Below are 17,597 nucleotides of genomic sequence, written 5' to 3'. Positions count from 1 at the left end.
GAAAATATGGAAAATAACGTGAAGAATATAGAAAACCAAAAGGAAATGAGGACGTCAATGGCTTGTTTGAGAGTTATTGAAGCATTGTTTAGGCAAAATAGGTAGTTTCTGCTTGTAACAGGAAATCAGTTTTATCATTTGAAAGTATGTCAGCTATCCAATGGAAAAGAGTAAAGCAGTACTGATAATCTGTTATAATCGGAGCCTCTTTTACCATCAGAGTGCAGGTCGGTGGGTTTTCGATGTAGCTCGCTATTAGGAAAGAGTTAACCGTCCATTGTGTAGGCAAAGTATGCAGCAAGTGCCTCTAACATGAAATCATTGTTATCATCTGAAAACATGTCAGCCATCCAATTGAGAAGATCAAAGGAGCATTCATGATCCGTCATTATTGGAGCGTCTTTTACCATCATTGGGCAGCTCAGTGGGTTTTCGATGTAGCTCTCTGTTAGGGAATCTTGCGCCGCTGCGAATATATTCCAATGACCCAGAACTCCTTGTATCGCTGCAAAGGCCATAAACCCTCCGTTGTAACAAAGCTGTTCATGATCAAGTAAAGGATTCATGAGGTGATTGTAATTCGGTTCAGGAGGTACCAAATTGCAGAGACATAAATCCAGGGCCCACGTGAAATCACAGCTCAGGCAATGAAATACAGGCTGCACACAGGTGAAATACGAATATCGAAATGATAATCGATATGAAGTATTCAAAGTTGAGAGTGGTAAGGTGCCGTAGTACAGAAGCATTCTCTGTCGAAATAGTTCTAAGTGGCCCGGCTCGTTTGCGAAGGCAGGAGGGACATCCATTTTGAATTTCCCAAGATGGTAAAGGAAACGGCGCAGCACCGCTGGTTGTATAGCAACTCCACAGAATTAGGTCGCCGGCTATGCAGTGGAGAGAAGCAGAATGACTTGATACATTTTGTAGGAGTCTAGTCACTTATATATTGCTTAGTGGTTATTAAAAAAGTAGCTTTTTTTGAACTGGAGGATGCGTTAAAAAATAAGGGAGTGATTTGAGGGAGTTGTAAAGCAAGGTCAATTTTTTTTTAGATCAATGCTGTTTTCTGTGAATGTTAGCTTAGTGAAAGATATGTGTGTGAGCAGATGCAACGTTCAGTTTTAAATGTGACAATGGTGCTCTTGTTCATGTCTTCCGATTCAAGGTCGGTATTCGCTGCCAAATACAAAGATTAAGAAACGCATGCGTGGGGTACATAGTGTGCATTCTTAAAGGAAATCAAATGAAGGGTTATTTTTACCGCGTTAGCATTGTCGTTTAAAAAGTTATCGTGATTTCTATTATATGTGAAGAAAGTGTTACTGATGAAGACTGAAAATAAATCCTTATAAATGATACGGACTGGTGTTTTTTAGAAAAGGTGTGTAACATTACATGAATTGTGGAAAAAAAATAATGTAATTGAAAGTGTATGGTTTGAAAATGAAAAGTAGAGGTTTATAGTTCATGTTTTGAAAGCAGTTCTAGAGGGTCAGATGAAAGTGTATGGTTTGAAAATGAAAAGTAGAGGTTTATAGTTCACGTTTTGAAAGCAGTTCTAGAGGGTCAGATGCATGATAGATTTATAAAAAATAGAACATGTTTTTAAATAGTATTTTGGAAAAAATATGTGCCTTTATGTACTATTTACATTATCTGCCTGTTGCGTATTCTTTGAGTTTTAGTAATCCTGTGTCTTATAAGTTTTCTAGGGGCGGTTTGAGGCTCATGGTGGGTTTAGGCAGGGAGGGTAGGTTGGGGGTTTGTAATAGGGGGTTCGGCTGGGGTGGAGTGCGGAGTTTAGTGAAAAGTGAGGGGGGCGGGGAGTTACGGTGTTTGGTAATGGAGCAGAGTCAGAGGACGCCACATTTGTGTTATGGGGTGCCACGGAAATATGTATTTATTCTCAGAGGTTTATTATATTAAGGATATATATCAGCATGGTGGCTCTTGTCATTTTGTGGTTCTGTGTATGTTTATAATGCTGGCCCTGTAGTTTTTGTTTATGGACCTTATTACGACACACAGGGGAGCTACGTTGCACAGTTGGAGATCAGAGACTTAGGAAATAAAACTTTATAATTGTAAGGACTGTAAGCGATAGAAATCGCCCGTTCTCGGTGTAAAAAATATCACCGCTATTGGTGGTATTTTCTACGGTGTTAGTACTCGAAGGAGAATAGTAACATATATGTGAAATAAAATTATGTAATAGGCTCAGCATTTCACATTATTTTGGAAAACAAAAGTTGCTTTTACATAGCAATAAGTCTCTTATAATTAAGGGACGGAGTGTATATAGTGCTATTTAGTACTCTGCTATGTGATTGATGTCGAATATTTCATAAGAGGAGGCTTTAAAACTTTTACGATAAACTGGTTTTCTAGGGAAGTGGGTGGAGTGTTCCGTGTAAATTGCAGAATAGAAACTAGTAAGAACCAATTGGAAGTGTTGTTTTAAAGTCACATGACTGCACATGCGTGTCTCAACGCCTGTACGCGATAGGTGGGTGCGCGCACCCGGTCGCGCACTATACGAAAGCGGCGAGAAAATATCAGCTAATATGCTCTTGAAGCTTGTTTTGGTGGAAAGAGTTAGTTCTGAAAAGAACTTTTTTTTTTTTTTTTTTTTTTTTGGAAACAAGTGTTTTGATGCTTTTGATTTCTTAAAGTTACTACGACATTTTTCAGTATGTCATACTATCCAAATAAAGTGAAGAAATTTAACTTTTCTTGGAGCATTTATGACTCTCAATTATTTGTTTAATTAGAGTAAAGCTTTGCTCTCCGTATACAAGAAGTTCTCCACAGTTCGTGCATTTCATGTGCACGTTCGCCAGATATGGTCTCAAGTCCATCTCAGCACTCGATGGAGATACAGGTCGTCCACCGGAAGATGTGTTGATTACTTCTGATGGTAATAGCGTGGCCTCCGTTTTTCTTGTCAAAGGTGGTCGCTCATTTTCATCAGATTCGGTAGATGAATGCGGAACGGTAGCCATTGTACCGAAGTCTTCGGGAAGATGTTCGACGTTGTTGTCTCTTGAGAGTAGAAAAGAAAGTGATGGAAGTGGGTGGAGTGCTGCGTGTAAATTCCAGAATAGAAACTACCAAGAACCAATTAGAAGTGTTGTTTAGAAGTCACATGACTTCACATGGGAGTGTCAGGTCCTGTACGCGATAGAAGGGTGCGCGCACCCGGTCTCGCACTAAAATAAAGCGGCGAAAAAACATCTTATAATATGCTCTTGGAGCATGTTTTGGTGGAAAGAGTTAGTTCTGAAAAGAACTTTTTTTTTGGAAACAAGTGTTTTGATGCTTTTGATTTCTTAAAGTTGCTACGATATTTTTCAGTATGTCATACTATCCAAATAAAGTGAAGAAATTTAACTTTTCTTGGAGCATTTATGACTCTCAATTATTTGTTTAATTAGAGTAAAGCTTTGCTCTCCGTATACAAGAAGTTCTCCACAGTTCGTGCATTTCATGTGCACGTTCGCCAGATATGGTCTCAAGTCCATCTCAGCACTCGATGGAGATACAGGTCGTCCACCGGAAGATGTGTTGATTACTTCTGATGGTAATAGCGTGGCCTCCGTTTTTCTTGTCAAAGGTGGTCGCTCATTTTCATCAGATTCGGTAGATGAATGCGGAACGGTAGCCATTGTACCGAAGTCTTCGGGAAGATGTTCGACGTTGTTGTCTCTTGAAAGTAGAAAAGAAAGTGATGGAAGTGGGTGGAGTGCTGCGTGTAAATTCCAGAATAGAAACTACCAAGAACCAATTAGAAGTGTTGTTTAGAAGTCACATGACTTCACATGGGAGTGTCAGGTCCTGTACGCGATAGAAGGGTGCGCGCACCCGGTCTCGCACTAAAATAAAGCGGCGAAAAAACATCTTATAATATGCTCTTGGAGCATGTTTTGGTGGAAAGAGTTAGTTCTGAAAAGAACTTTTTTTTTGGAAACAAGTGTTTTGATGCTTTTCATTTCTTAAAGTTGCTACGATATTTTTCAGTATGTCATACTATCCAAATAAAGTGAAGAAATTTAACTTTTCTTGGAGCATTTATGACTCTCAATTTTGTGTTTAATTAGAGTAAAGCTTTGCTCTCCGTATACAAGAAGTTCTCCACAGTTCGTGCATTTCATGTGCACGTTCGCCAGATATGGTCTCAAGTCCATCTCAGCACTCGATGGAGATACAGGTCGTCCACCGGATGATGTGTTGATTATTTCTGATGGTAATAGCGTGGCCTCCGTTTTTCTTGTCAAAGGTGGTCGCTCATTTTCATCAGATTCGGAAGATGAATGCGGAACGGTAGCCATTGTACCGAAGTCTTCGGAAAGATGTTCGACGTTGTTGTCTCTTGAGAGTAGAAAAGAAAGTGATGGAAGTGGGTGGAGTGCTGCGTGTAAATTCCAGAATAGAAACTACCAAGAACCAATTAGAAGTGTTGTTTGGAAGTCACATGACTTCACATGCAAGTGTCAGGTCCTGTACGCGATAGGAGGGTGCGCGCACCCGGTCTCGCACTAAAATAAAGCGGCGAAAAAATATCTTATAATATGCTCCTGGAGCACGTTTTGGTAGAAAGAGTTAGTTCTGAAAAGAACTTTTTTTTTTTTTTTTTTTTTTGGGAAAGAAGTGTTATGATGCTTTCGATTTCTTAAAGTTGCTACTACATTTTTCAGTATGTAATAGTTTGAAAATGAAGTGAAGAAATTTATCTTTTCTTGGGGCATTTGTGACTGTCAATTTTGAGTTTAATAAGAACGAGGCTCTGCTCTCCATACAAAAGAATTTCTCCACACTCGTTGCATTTCATATGCACCTTCGCAAGATATGGTCTCAAGTCCATCTCAGCACTCAATGGAGATACAGGTCGTCCACCAGAAGATGTGCTGGCCACCTCTGATGGTAATAGCGTGGCCAGGGCTCTTGTCGATGCTTTTGCATAATGCTCAGGATGCCTTTGTTTAACATGCCGCTGCATGGTGTGTATAGAAAAGGAATATTTTTTACTTGGATTTCCCCTTGAGAGCTCCGAATTGCATATCGTGCAGGTTACTTTTGGCGCATTCACTTTCTTTTGATCTTCAGGATAAGTGAAAAATTGCCAAATGAAAGATTCCTTTTTTCTTCTTAACGGTGGTCGCTCATTTCCTTCAGATTCGGAAGATGAATGCGGTAGGGCAGCCATTTCAGCAAAGTGTTCCGGAAGATGCTCGACGTTGTTGTCTCTTGAGAGTAGAAAAGATTGTGAGGAAAGTGGGTGGAGTGCTTCGTGTAAATTCCAGAACAGAAACTACTAATAACCAATTGGAAGTTTTGTTTTCAAGTCACATGACTTTACATGCGCTTCTCAGGACGTGTAGGCGGTGACACTATCTAGTTACGAACGTGATTACATACTTAGGAACTAGCATTCAAAAAAACTATGAAATTCACTGAAAAAACCATAGGTTTTACACACGTTATAGTTTGGAAGTAGCATTTGAAAAACCTATGAAATTCACTGAAAAAACCATAGGTTTGACACCAGTAATAGTTAGCTGGAAATTTTACTGACATAAAACCAATGAAATTCCACGTTATAGTTAGTTGGACTCACTATAACTTGCGCGTGTAATGCACTGCTGATGACATTACATATTACATCACTCATGACATGGTCAGTGACATCACTTATGACACCATCCAGTGAATGTGTGTCTTTCTAAAAAAAAAAGATGTTTTATATATGTATATGTAAAGGTCGAGGGAAGAATAAATGTTTAAATTATTGTCTTAATGAATGTTTTTTTCAAAAAGAAATGATTGGATAACTGGCTTATTAAGTGTACCTTAGTGAATACATATATTATCGAGTAATGATTAAATATTTAAATATATGTATCAGTGTTTCACTTTGTGAATAACTGGCTGCATGGATTGATGAGTACCTACATGTGTAGGTATTTGGGTTGTTAGATGTTTTTTTAGTATCAGTATGAGTGTTTCTATGGTTTTATGGGGGTATTACTAATCACATAGATGTATGAATGACTAACTCTCTCTTTGTATGTGTTTAGAAGACACCATATGTGCAGGACTGTATGGGTGGTTGAGTGTGTATAGTTTTATATGCAAATAAATGGATGTTCAATAGTTTATTTGCATGTGTGAGTATGTGTGTGAGTAACTTTTGGATGATTGTCGGTGTGTAACAGGATGTATAGGTGTATCACTACATATGATGAGTGAGTATATGTATGAGTGACTATATAGAACTGTTGGTGAATGAGAGAATGTGTATATAGATGGTGGAATTACTGAATTGGTTGTTGTAACTGGTATGGGTATCTCCATTTTTTTGAAAATGTTAATTTCTATTTTCCAATATGTGTTTTAAGGGTTACATTTCACTTAAAGGAGGTCTGTCATCAGTGATGTCATAAGTGATGTCACTGACCATGTCATGAGTGATGTAATATGTAATGTCATCAGCAGCAGTGCATTACACGCGCAAGTTATAGTGAGTCCAACTAACTATAACGTGGAATTTCATTGGTTTTATGTCAGTAAAATTTCCAGCTAACTATAACTGGTGTCAAACCTATGGTTTTTTCAGTGAATTTCATAGGTTTTTCAAATGCTACTTCCTAACTATAACGTGTGTAAAACCTATGGTTTTTTCAGTGAATATATATATATATATATATAAATTCACAGAAAAAACCATAGGTTATAGTGGATATATAGTTAGGAATTTGCATTTAGAAAACCTTGAAAATTCAATGAAAAAACCATTGGTTTTAGGCCATATATAGTTAGGAATTAGCATTTACAAAACCTTATTTTACTCGCATAAAACCATTGAAATTCCATATATAGTTAGAAGCGCTAACTATATATCGCGCACCCGCAATCCACTGCTGATGATGTCACATATTACATCATTCATGACATGGTCAGTGACATCACTGATGACATCACTGATGACATCTCAAATGACATCACTGATGACAACTCAAATGACATCACTGATGACATCTCAAATGACATCACTGATGACATCACTGATGACAACTCAAATGACATCACTGATGACATCCAAGTTTAGTTGACTTTGTAGAACGATGGCTTCAGATTTTCAACATACGGTGTGGTGGCGCTGACTGGGAGGGGGCGCTTCGCTCCTGCCCCCTCCCCAAGTAAGATTTTCATACGTGAAAGTACGTTAATGGTTTTGGTCCCTGAGATGCTTCGATGACACTACCATTCTCAAATAGCATAAGTTCTGGATGTTGGGTGCCATAGTTAAGAGTTCTGAGCAGTGCTTGTAACACTGTCTGAAGCTTATTTCCACCTACTGCAGCTTCACTATTCTCAAAGTAAGTGAGTGTCGTTTGTGGACCTGACTGCATTAGAAAACAATGTGACCTTCCAAAACAGCTTGACGGAGGCCCCTGAGGGGCGGTGTGATGGCCATGGACTCGGAGAAGACGCTTGGCTCCGACACCCTCCCCAAGTCTTATAGCACTGGTGTAGCCTGAGATCGCCCCCGACATAGGCGGCCGGCTCCCGGGGTCCGGCGGAACTTTTTGCCTTTTGATGACTCTTCAATTCTGGACCTTGTCCCACAATCCGTTTGACCTGAAGACAAGCTGTAGTGGGGCGCCCCTTTATCGTTTTAGTTGCCATTCCGCCCGCTTTTGCTACACTGTGCCTCTTCCGCCATTCAGCTGTTTACCGCCCGCTCTTGCGACTACAGCGTCTCGCTCACCATGTAGTTGAGATGCGCCCGCTCTTGCGCTGCAGCGATAGGCGGCTGCCACAGGACTCTCAAAATGGCGGCCGGCTCTTCGGTTTTGGGCCTGGTCCACTAAAATGGCCCTGGGACACCTTGGAACTCGGACGCTTGTCTGCTAGGGCTTGGGTCCCATTCTCGAAAAGCGTCCCCTCAGCCGTGAAGATTCTACAAAAGTCTTGGGGGCCTCCGACTCCCGCAGGCTTCTGGTGGGGAGCGGCTGCCATGATTGCTCGTGGAATGGCCACGACGGAGCTACGAGATGGTAGTGGTCTCATGCTGACGCCAGCTTTAGTCTGAAACATCCAGAAACACTATAGACTACCAATTCGATCAGTTCCGGTAGCGCCCCAACATGACCCGGAAGAGAAGAACTTGCCCTCCCCTCTTTGACTGATGGTTCTTGTTGCCTGTCCCCTCTGTTGTCATTTAACAGAACTTTTTGGACTGCTGAAAGGGGTTGTGTTCTGAACGCTGGTTGGTGGAGACATTTAGACTATATTCTTGACCTACGTTGTCGCGTAATGCGTTTTATGACACGCCGCGTTAGCGCACCCGGAAGTGATCCGAGGCGCGGCGCGCAGCGCGTAACGTAAGCATAACAGGTCATGTGACTTGTTAATAAAACTTTTCATTGGTTCATTTTACTTTTGTTAATTTAATGATGAAAAGCTTGGTCATATGACCTAAAAATTACGCTTTTTATTATTTTCGAACAATATTTTTTTTTCAAACATATGTTATAATATTCCAGGCTAATGTACTTTCCCGGAAAATTTACAACTGTCTTGCAAGTAAAATATATTCCTTTTTCGAGAAAAAGGGCGTTTCTTCCTTCCATGACGGAGCCGTTGAGTAAAAGAGATTCGGCCTGCTGTCTTAGTCGCCGATACGCCTGATTATCAGATTCTTATCGATCACTTTATGTTGCAGACATGAAAAACACAACTGCCCTTGACCATTTATCTTTACTGCGTTCCTACATATTATACCTTTTATCCGTCATGTAATTGGACTGCTTTATTTCACTTGCCTTTTACTGATTCGAAAACAGTCACTAAAAGTAAAAACTTTACAAATGTAAATACTACTACCGTGTTTTGTTTTAAAAACCTTTATTGTGAAAATGTCAGTATACAAATACGGGCCTATAACCACGTGGGCCGGCCACGGAGCAAACTGAAATCGTATATGATGAGGAGACATTTACATTGTAGAAGAACGTAACGTGCGGGCCATTAGGTGACAAGAACAAAGGTGTCTAACAGTTGCGGAATCGGTGGACGTACATTTTGTAATTAAAATACGACAGGGCCACTTACAATAACATTTTCTAGATATACATTTGCGGGCAAGGAGTTACGAGTCCCATTTATACCGGCGCCATTTTGGGCGAGGCCGGGCAGGTCCAAGATATAGTCAAAATGTCTCCACCAACCATCGGCCAGACCAGAACCCCTTTCGGCCCTTTATGCTACAAGATGGTGTCTTCCATTCAGAAAATATTGGTGGCAGCATTTTGAAAGGAAACAGAAACAGCCGTTCTCCTAGTGAGTTTCACATTGTTACATTTAGGAAGAATGTTGAAGAGTAGTATGTGGAAAATCTGAAGCCATTTTTCTACAAACTCTCAATCAGACTTGGATGGAAAAAAAAAACCTGAAGAATGTACAAACTGAAAACCAATTTTTGTCTGTATAGCACCAACAGTAACGCTTGAGTCAGCTTTGTGTCAAGCCGCCATTTTCATTCAATCAATAGCGTCCCCCTGCACACATTCAGGGACCTGGTCGTGTCTTCAGATGAAACGCATTGTAGGAAAAGAAGCAGAAAGGAAAAGGAAAAAAGTTCCGCCGGACCTAGTGAAGCTGCAGCAGGTGCAAATAAGCTTCAGACAGTCTTACAAGCACTGCTCAGAACTCTCAACTGAGGCACTCAACATCCAGGACTTGCCATTCGGATCTTGGTGCCTTGTGCTGGTTCCGACCTATTCACACATCGGTCCACTACTGACATCACCTCATAAGCCAACGGGGCACCCCACGCCGACTTTCGGCGCAGCATTGTAGGATGGCCACACCAGTGCGGCAACTTGCTGGACACAACATCGGGGCCATCCAGATCTCGGCGCGTTCGACTCACTGTACCGCAACAGTGACCGCAAATCAGCTGGACACGCCGTCTTTCGGCGCAGCATTGTAGGATGGCCACACCAGTGCTGCAATTTGCTGGACACCACCTCGGTGCCATCCGGATCTCGGCGCGTTCGAGTCACTGTACCGCAACAGTGACCGCAATTCAGCTGGACACGCCGTCTTTCGGCGCAGCATTGTAGGATGGCCACACCAGTGCGGCAATTTGCTGGACACCACCTCGGTGCCATCCGGATCTCGGCGCGTTCGAGTCACTGTACCGCAACAGTGACCGCAATTCAGCTGGACACGCCGTCTTTCGGCGCAGCATTGTAGGATGGCCACACCAGTGCGGCAATTTGCTGGACACCACCTCGGTGCCATCCGGATCTCGGCGCGTTCGAGTCACTGTACCGCAACAGTGACCGCAACTCAGCTGGACACGCCGTCTTTCGGCGCAGCATTGTAGGATGGCCACACCAGTGCGGCAATTTGCTGGACACCACCTCGGTACCATCCGGATCTCGGCCCGTTGTGCTGCCTTCGGCCTATTCGCACATCGGTCCGCTACTGACGCCGCCTCACGTGCCAACGGATTTTCTACGCTTTTTGTAGCCCTATGCCGCATAACAGGTCATGTGACTTGTTTATAAAACTTTTCATTGGTTCATTTTACTTTTGGTTTCCTAAAGATGGAAGGCTTGGTCATATGACCTAAAAATAACACTTTTCATTGGTTTAGAACATTTTTTTTTCCCAAACGATGAAAGCCCCACCTTGTTTCTGGATCATTCAGACTGAAGCTGGCGTCAGCATGAGAGCACCACCATCTCGTGGCTCCGTCGTGGTCATTCTGCGAGCAATCATGGCAGCCGCTCCCCACCGGAAGCCTGCGGGAGTCGGGGGCCCCCAAGACTTTTATACAATCTTCACGGCTGAGGGGACGCTTTTCGAGAATGGAGCCCAAGCCCTAGCAGGCAAGCGTCCGAGTTCCAAAGTGTCCCAGGACCATTTCAGTGGACCAGGCCTAAAACCGAGGAGCTGTCCGCCATTTTAAGAGCCATGTGGCAGCCGCCTATCGCTGCACTGCAAGAGTGGGAGCAACTCAACAACATGGTGAGCGAGACGCTGTGGCCGCAAGAGCGAGCGCAACTCAGCTAGATGGCCGCCACCTGGGGAGGCCCGTTCACGCCGGCTCCCCCACGCCCCCCCCCCCGGGCCGCCGCACGCCAATTTTCGGAGCAGCATTGTAGGATACCAAAACCAGTGCGGCAGTTTACTGGACATCACCTGGGTGCCTGTCGTACATGTTGTGTCAGCCATGTGACACTGGACACAGACCGCTACTGACGAGGCCTCCCCCCGCACCACCCGGGACGCCCCACGCTGTTTTTCTGTGCTGCATTGTAGGATCCCTAAACCAGTGCGGCACCCAGGCGACATCACCTGGGTGCCGTCCAGAACTCTGCACGTTGTGCTGCCTTGGGACTATTCGCACAACAGACCGCTACTGACGAGGCCTCCCCCCGCCCCACCCGGGACGACCCACGCCAATTTTCGGAGCAGCATTGTAGGATCCCTAAACCAGTGCGGCACCCAGGCGACATCACCTGGGTGCCGTCCAGAACTCTGCACGTTGTGCTGCCTTGGGACTATTCGCACAAAAGACAGCTTCTAACCATTGTTGCTTTTTGTGTTGAGAAATGTTTAAATGTTTTTAGTTTTTGTTCCGTTCGTTAAAGTTAGTAGTTAATAAAGTTTTATAACCTTACTTTGTTGGAGTGTTATCTATTTTTTTAAAAACGGGTGAATGGGGCCTTGAATCGGGTTATTGTCATGTGTGGGCTTTGGAAGTGTGCTGCTGCAGGATCGGACATTTCAAACTCAAATGCACGTTCTTTTTCTTACCTTTCCGAAGCATGGAGCGCAATAGCAGGCAGAGAAAGGGTGATGCACGTGTTGAACACTACCTGACCTGGCAAGTTGCTGGCAGTGCCCCCCCGCCCGCTCCTGAAAGAGGGCACACACACACCGCCGCCCGAGTACTTCACAAATCTTTAAAAGACCATGCGCTTGTTCATGAGGCTTAAATGGTTTATTACCTCTTCTAGAACCCCTGCATCGACCCTCTGACGTTTCATGGAAAAATTACCATGTAACACAATACCAAGCCCTGTCAGCTGAAACCCCCAAGGAATCGTGGGGCATATTATCAAGGGGGTTTATCTCCGCTTTTTTGGCTTTAAAAGCCATGAAAGCGGAGATAAAATTATTTCCCTATTACCAAGCTGTCGCTAACACCAGTTAGTGACAGCTAAAAGGAGATAGCGACCATCTTGGGCCCCGCTTTGCATGTCAGTGATACTTATCACTAATGACATGCAAAGTGGCGTGCCAAGATGTTAGCGACTGGAAACAGTCCCTAACATCGCTACCTTCTATTACCAACTTTTGGAGATATTCGCGCTAAGCGCGAATATCTCCAAAATCTAACACCTGCCCTGAGCAGTTCTTAGCCATGTTATCCAATGGGAGGTGGATAACATGGCTAAGAGCATTAGATCGATAATACATGAATATCGCTGACTTTTCACCTGCCCTGAGCAGTTCTTAGCCATGTTATCCAATGGGAGGTGGATAACATGGCTAAGAGCATTAGATCGATAATACATGAATATCGCTGACTTTTCTGCGATAATAGCAAGGTTTATCTGCGATAAAAATCGCCGATGTGCGGCGATAATTTTTGTCTCTAAACAAGTTAGAGACAAAAATTATCGCTAGTTGTTCGTAATATGCCCCCGGGTTTTTGCTTGCAGAAATCGGGAGGCGGGAGACTAGCACTGAAATCAGTACTCACACGCCTGAATCAGGAGGATTGGCATGTCTGAATTCTCTACAGCTGGGGCCATAAACTACATCCGCAGGGTTAGGTGATAGCCTGGGACCAGCCTGGCATCTAAAATGGCTGCCGTGCACGACAAAATTGTGGCATTCGAAAAAAGGCAAGATGGCGCAGCCGCTGGAAGAGATGTATCAACATATATCAGCCTCCTCAGCCACCCTCAGGAAACATAGGGGATTAGGATACGTCTCCCGCACCCCCTTATACCTAGTACTTTAATTAACGAAGCACAAAATGGCGAATTCCCGTTTCGCTACCAGTTTGCGGCCCAGTTCGCGGCCCGTGAAGCGCTTCTACCGTGAAAAATAATTTTTTTTTTATTTTCCCCACGGGACCCTTTAATAACCCCAACAACATTCCTAGGGGGTCAAGAGGGGGATACCTTGCCCCCTTTCATTAAATTCCCCCTTAGTTTTTCACCTTTTCTTCTCTCTCGATCCTACCGAGAGACAAGATGGCGGCCGCTCCGGACTGTCACGCAGCAAAAAAAAAAAAAAGCTCACGCACAGCCGCTGGAAGAGATGTATCAACATATATCAGCCTCCTCAGCCACCCTCAGGAAACATAGGGGATTAGGATACGTCTCCCGCACCCACTTATAACTAGTAATTTAATTAACGAAGCACAAAATGGCGAATTCCCGTTTCGCTACCAGTTCGCGGCCGCGCTTCTACCGTGAAAAATCATTTTTTTTTTTTTTTCCCCACGGGACCCTTTAATAACCCCAACAACATTCCTAGGGGGTCAAGAGGGGGATACCTTGCCCCCTTTCATTAAATTCCCCTTTCGTTTTCCACCTCTTCTTCTCTCTCGATCCTACCGGGAGACAAGATGGCGTCCGCTCCGGACTGTTTAGAATGTTGACAGACACCGGAGAGCCAATCAGCTTTCTGCGCGCAAAGTTCCGATAAGCGAAAAGTAAGCGGACCGGATCGCTGCCCAGAGCGCTGTTACAGATATATATCTTGGTTTGAACGTTAATTTCTCAAAAACTACTGGAGCACATATATTGAGACCTAGCAAAGGCACATCGGGCTAACAGTCCCTACAATTTTGCCAAGTTTTGTGCAAATCCATTCAGCCGTTCGAGCTAAAAGTGAGTCCAACCGCCCTATGGAAAAATGAATGGAAAAAACGCGTTTTGGGACCCCCCTTTTTTCTCAGCCCCCCCTTGACGAAACCCCCCTAAATTTTCAGGGGCTGCTCAGAATCAAAATGTGCCATTTTCCTGAAAATTTCAGCCGATTCCGTCCACAAACGCCAAAGTTATTAGACATAGAATTTTCAAAAGTCCCATAGAGAAAAAATTCTAACTATATATACCTACTGGCGATAGCCAGTAGGTAATATATATATATATATATATATATATATATATATATATATATATATATTCACTGAAAAAACCATAGGTTTCACACCAGTTATAGTTAGGAATTAGCATTTAAAAACCCTATTAAATTCACTGAAATAACCATAGGTTTCACACCAGTTATAGTTAGCTGGAAGTTTAACTCGCATAAAACCATTGAAATTGCCACGTTAAAGTTAGTTGGACTCACTATAACTTGCGCGTGCAATGCACTGCTGATGACGTCACATATTACATCACTCATGACATGGTCAGTGACATCACTCATGACATCACTGATGACACCATCCAGTGAATGTGTGTCTTTCTGAAAAATAAATATGTTTTATATATGTATATGTAAAGGTCGATAGAAGAATAAATGTTTAAATAAGTGTCTAAAAGGATGTTTTTAAAAACAAAAATTGATTGGTTAACTGGCTTATTAAGTGTATCTTAGTGAATACATATATTAGCGAATACTGTTCAAATATTTAAATATATGTATCAGTGTTTCACTTTGTGCATAAGTGGCTGCATGGGTTGGTGAGTATCTACATGTGTGTGTATATGGGTTATTAGATATTTTTTTAGTATCAGTATGAGTGTCTGTATGGTTTGGTGGGGGTTATTACTTAGCACATAGATGCATCAATGACTGACTCACTGTTTGTATGTGTTTTGAAGACAACATATGTGCAGGACTGTATGGGTGGATGAGTGTGTTTATGTGTGTGTTAGTGAGTGATTGACTGTCTCACTAGTGTCTTTATCAGTAACGACATATGTTTTAATTTAGTATATGTGAGTATTGATGTATATAAGTATGTATATGTGAGAGTGAGAGATTGAAAGAGTTCCTGTTTAAATAAGTATGTGTTTCTATAAGTGATTGTTTAAGAGAGTAATTATGCATAAGTTTCCTTAGAAGTAAGGTGGTAGTGTGTGTATAGCTGTATATGCAAATAAATGGATGTTCAATAGTTTACTTGCATGTGTGAGTATGTGTGAGAGTAACTTTTGGATGACTGTCGGTGTGTAACAGGATGTATAGGTGTATCACCACATATGATGAGTGAGTATATGTATGAGTGACTAAATAGAACTGTTGGTGAATGAGTGGATGTGTACATAGATGGGGGAATTATTGAATTGGTTGTTGTAACTGGTATGGGTATCTCCATTTTTTTGAAAATGTTAGTTTCTATTTTTGATTATGTGTTTCATGGGTTACATTACAGTGAAAGGAGGTCTGTCACTCTGTCACAAGGATGGTGCCATCAGGTATGTCATGAGTGATGTCACTGACCATGTCATGAGTGATGTAATATGTGACGTCATCAGCAGTGCATTGCACGCGTAAGTTATAGTGAGTCCAACTAACTATAACATGGGAATTTCAATGGTTTTATGCGAGTAAAACTTCCAGCTAACTATAACTGGTGTGAAACCTATGGTTTTTTCAGTGAATTTAATAGGTTTTTTAAATGCGAATTCCTAACTTTAACTGGTGTGAAACCTACGTTTTTTTCAGTGAATTTCAAAGGTTTTTTAATAGCAAATCTCTATAGGTATGAAATGTATTATTTTTTATAACGAATTTTATATTGTATAATTATGTAATATTTTTTTAATTTTTTTGTCCCGGAGCGCTCCCGGGGCGCGTACCGATGCGCTCACCGGTAAGCGCAGTGCTTCGGCGCGCCCCGGGGCGCGTACCGGTGAGCATCCCGTTAGCGCTATTCCCGCGAACGAAAACAACATCATGACGTATCGCGTAGCCGCGTAGATGCGTCATATGACGTACTGCGTAAGCGCACCCGGAAGCACCCAAACGCATACGATCACGCAACGTAAGCGCCGCCGGGAGCCCCCCGTGGTGCGTAGCGTAAGCGCGTTGGGTCATGTGAACCTAAAATAACACTTTTGATTGGTTCAGAACACTTTAAGTTTCCAAATGATGAAAAAGCCCAGGTCATGAGACCTGAAAATAACACTTTTGATTGGTTCACAACAGTTTTGTTTTCCAAATGATGAAAGACCCCACCTTTTTTCCTCATTTTCACTTTGTTGGTTGAGTGAAGAAGACCTGCATTCATTTGTGAGAAATGGCTTCACTAGTAGCACCTGCAGGTGCATCTGCACCACCACCACCTCCACCACCACCACAAGGACCACCACAAGACCACATTGGTGGTCAAGAAGAAGAGGAGGACAAAGAGGAGCAAGAGGAGATGCAATATCTGCTTGAGGACAATCCCCCATACAGACCCAAGGAACATTTTATTTGGGAGTATTTCAAGATGCCAAGGGTTGCAAAAAAAGTGAATGCAGCTAAGGTGACTTGCCTCAGGGAACTGACCAAGAACCCTCCCCATCCTTCTTCTTCAAGCACCTCCAATCAACCCACTCCATCGGGTGCAGAGGCTAGGGAGATGGTCCCTAATGTACAAACCAGGTTTGCAAAATTAAAATTTGTTTGCATATATTGCAACAAAACAATTTCATATGGTGAGCAAACATCACTTTACTCAATCGAGCTGCAGACAACCATCATTGCAGCAAGCAACTTTAATTTTTTTCTATTTTTTTTGCTCCAGTTGAGCTGTTTGCAATTCCCTGTGTTTTGTTAAAAATATATAAAATAAAATATAAAATTGTTCAGAAAAGCCCCCCAAATTTTTTTTCAAAAAAACAATAAAAAAAATATAAAACAACAAAAAGAATAAAAAAATCTGTTTTTTTCAGAACTACCTCCAATTTATATAAAAATGCTACATTTTTTAAAAACTGTCATTCTTTTTTTCTCCAGGGTACACTCCCTGGTACGCTCCCCGGTGCGCGTACCGGGCGCTCCCCCGCGCAAATCGAAAAAAATCAAAAACATTTTTTTTGCCCCGCGTGGCCCTTTTTTGGCCCCACATCAAACCTAGGGGGTCGGGGGGTCTACTCTGCCCCCTTACGGTCTTTTCCCCCTTTGTTTTTGGCACCTCTTGTGTCTCGATCCTACCGAGACACAAGATGGCGGCCGCTCCGGACTGTTTGGAATGTTTACAGACACAAGAGAGCCAATCAGCTTTCCACGCGCGAACTTGCGAAGCGCGCTGGTTCGCGCCCCGGTGCGCGTACCGGGGCGCTTATAGATATATATATTTTTTTTAACCTAAATTACTCAAAATTCACTGGAGCACATATCTTGAGACATAGCAAAGGCACATCGGGCTACCAGTCCCTACAATTTTGGCAAGTTTGGTGGAAATCCATTCAGCCGTTCGGGCTAAAAGTGAGGTTGACCGCCCTATAGAAATTAACGTGGGGAAAACTCGTTTTGGGACCCCCCTTTTATCTCGGCCCCCACTTGACAAATCCCCCCCAAACTTTTTGGGAAGGACCGGGGCGCCGTAAGGCAAATTT

The sequence above is a fragment of the Lissotriton vulgaris genome, chromosome 3_1 (assembly GCF_964263255.1).
Source record: "Lissotriton vulgaris chromosome 3_1, aLisVul1.2, whole genome shotgun sequence".
Classification (NCBI taxonomy): domain Eukaryota; kingdom Metazoa; phylum Chordata; class Amphibia; order Caudata; family Salamandridae; genus Lissotriton; species Lissotriton vulgaris.
This window is presented reverse-complemented; position numbering follows the sequence as displayed.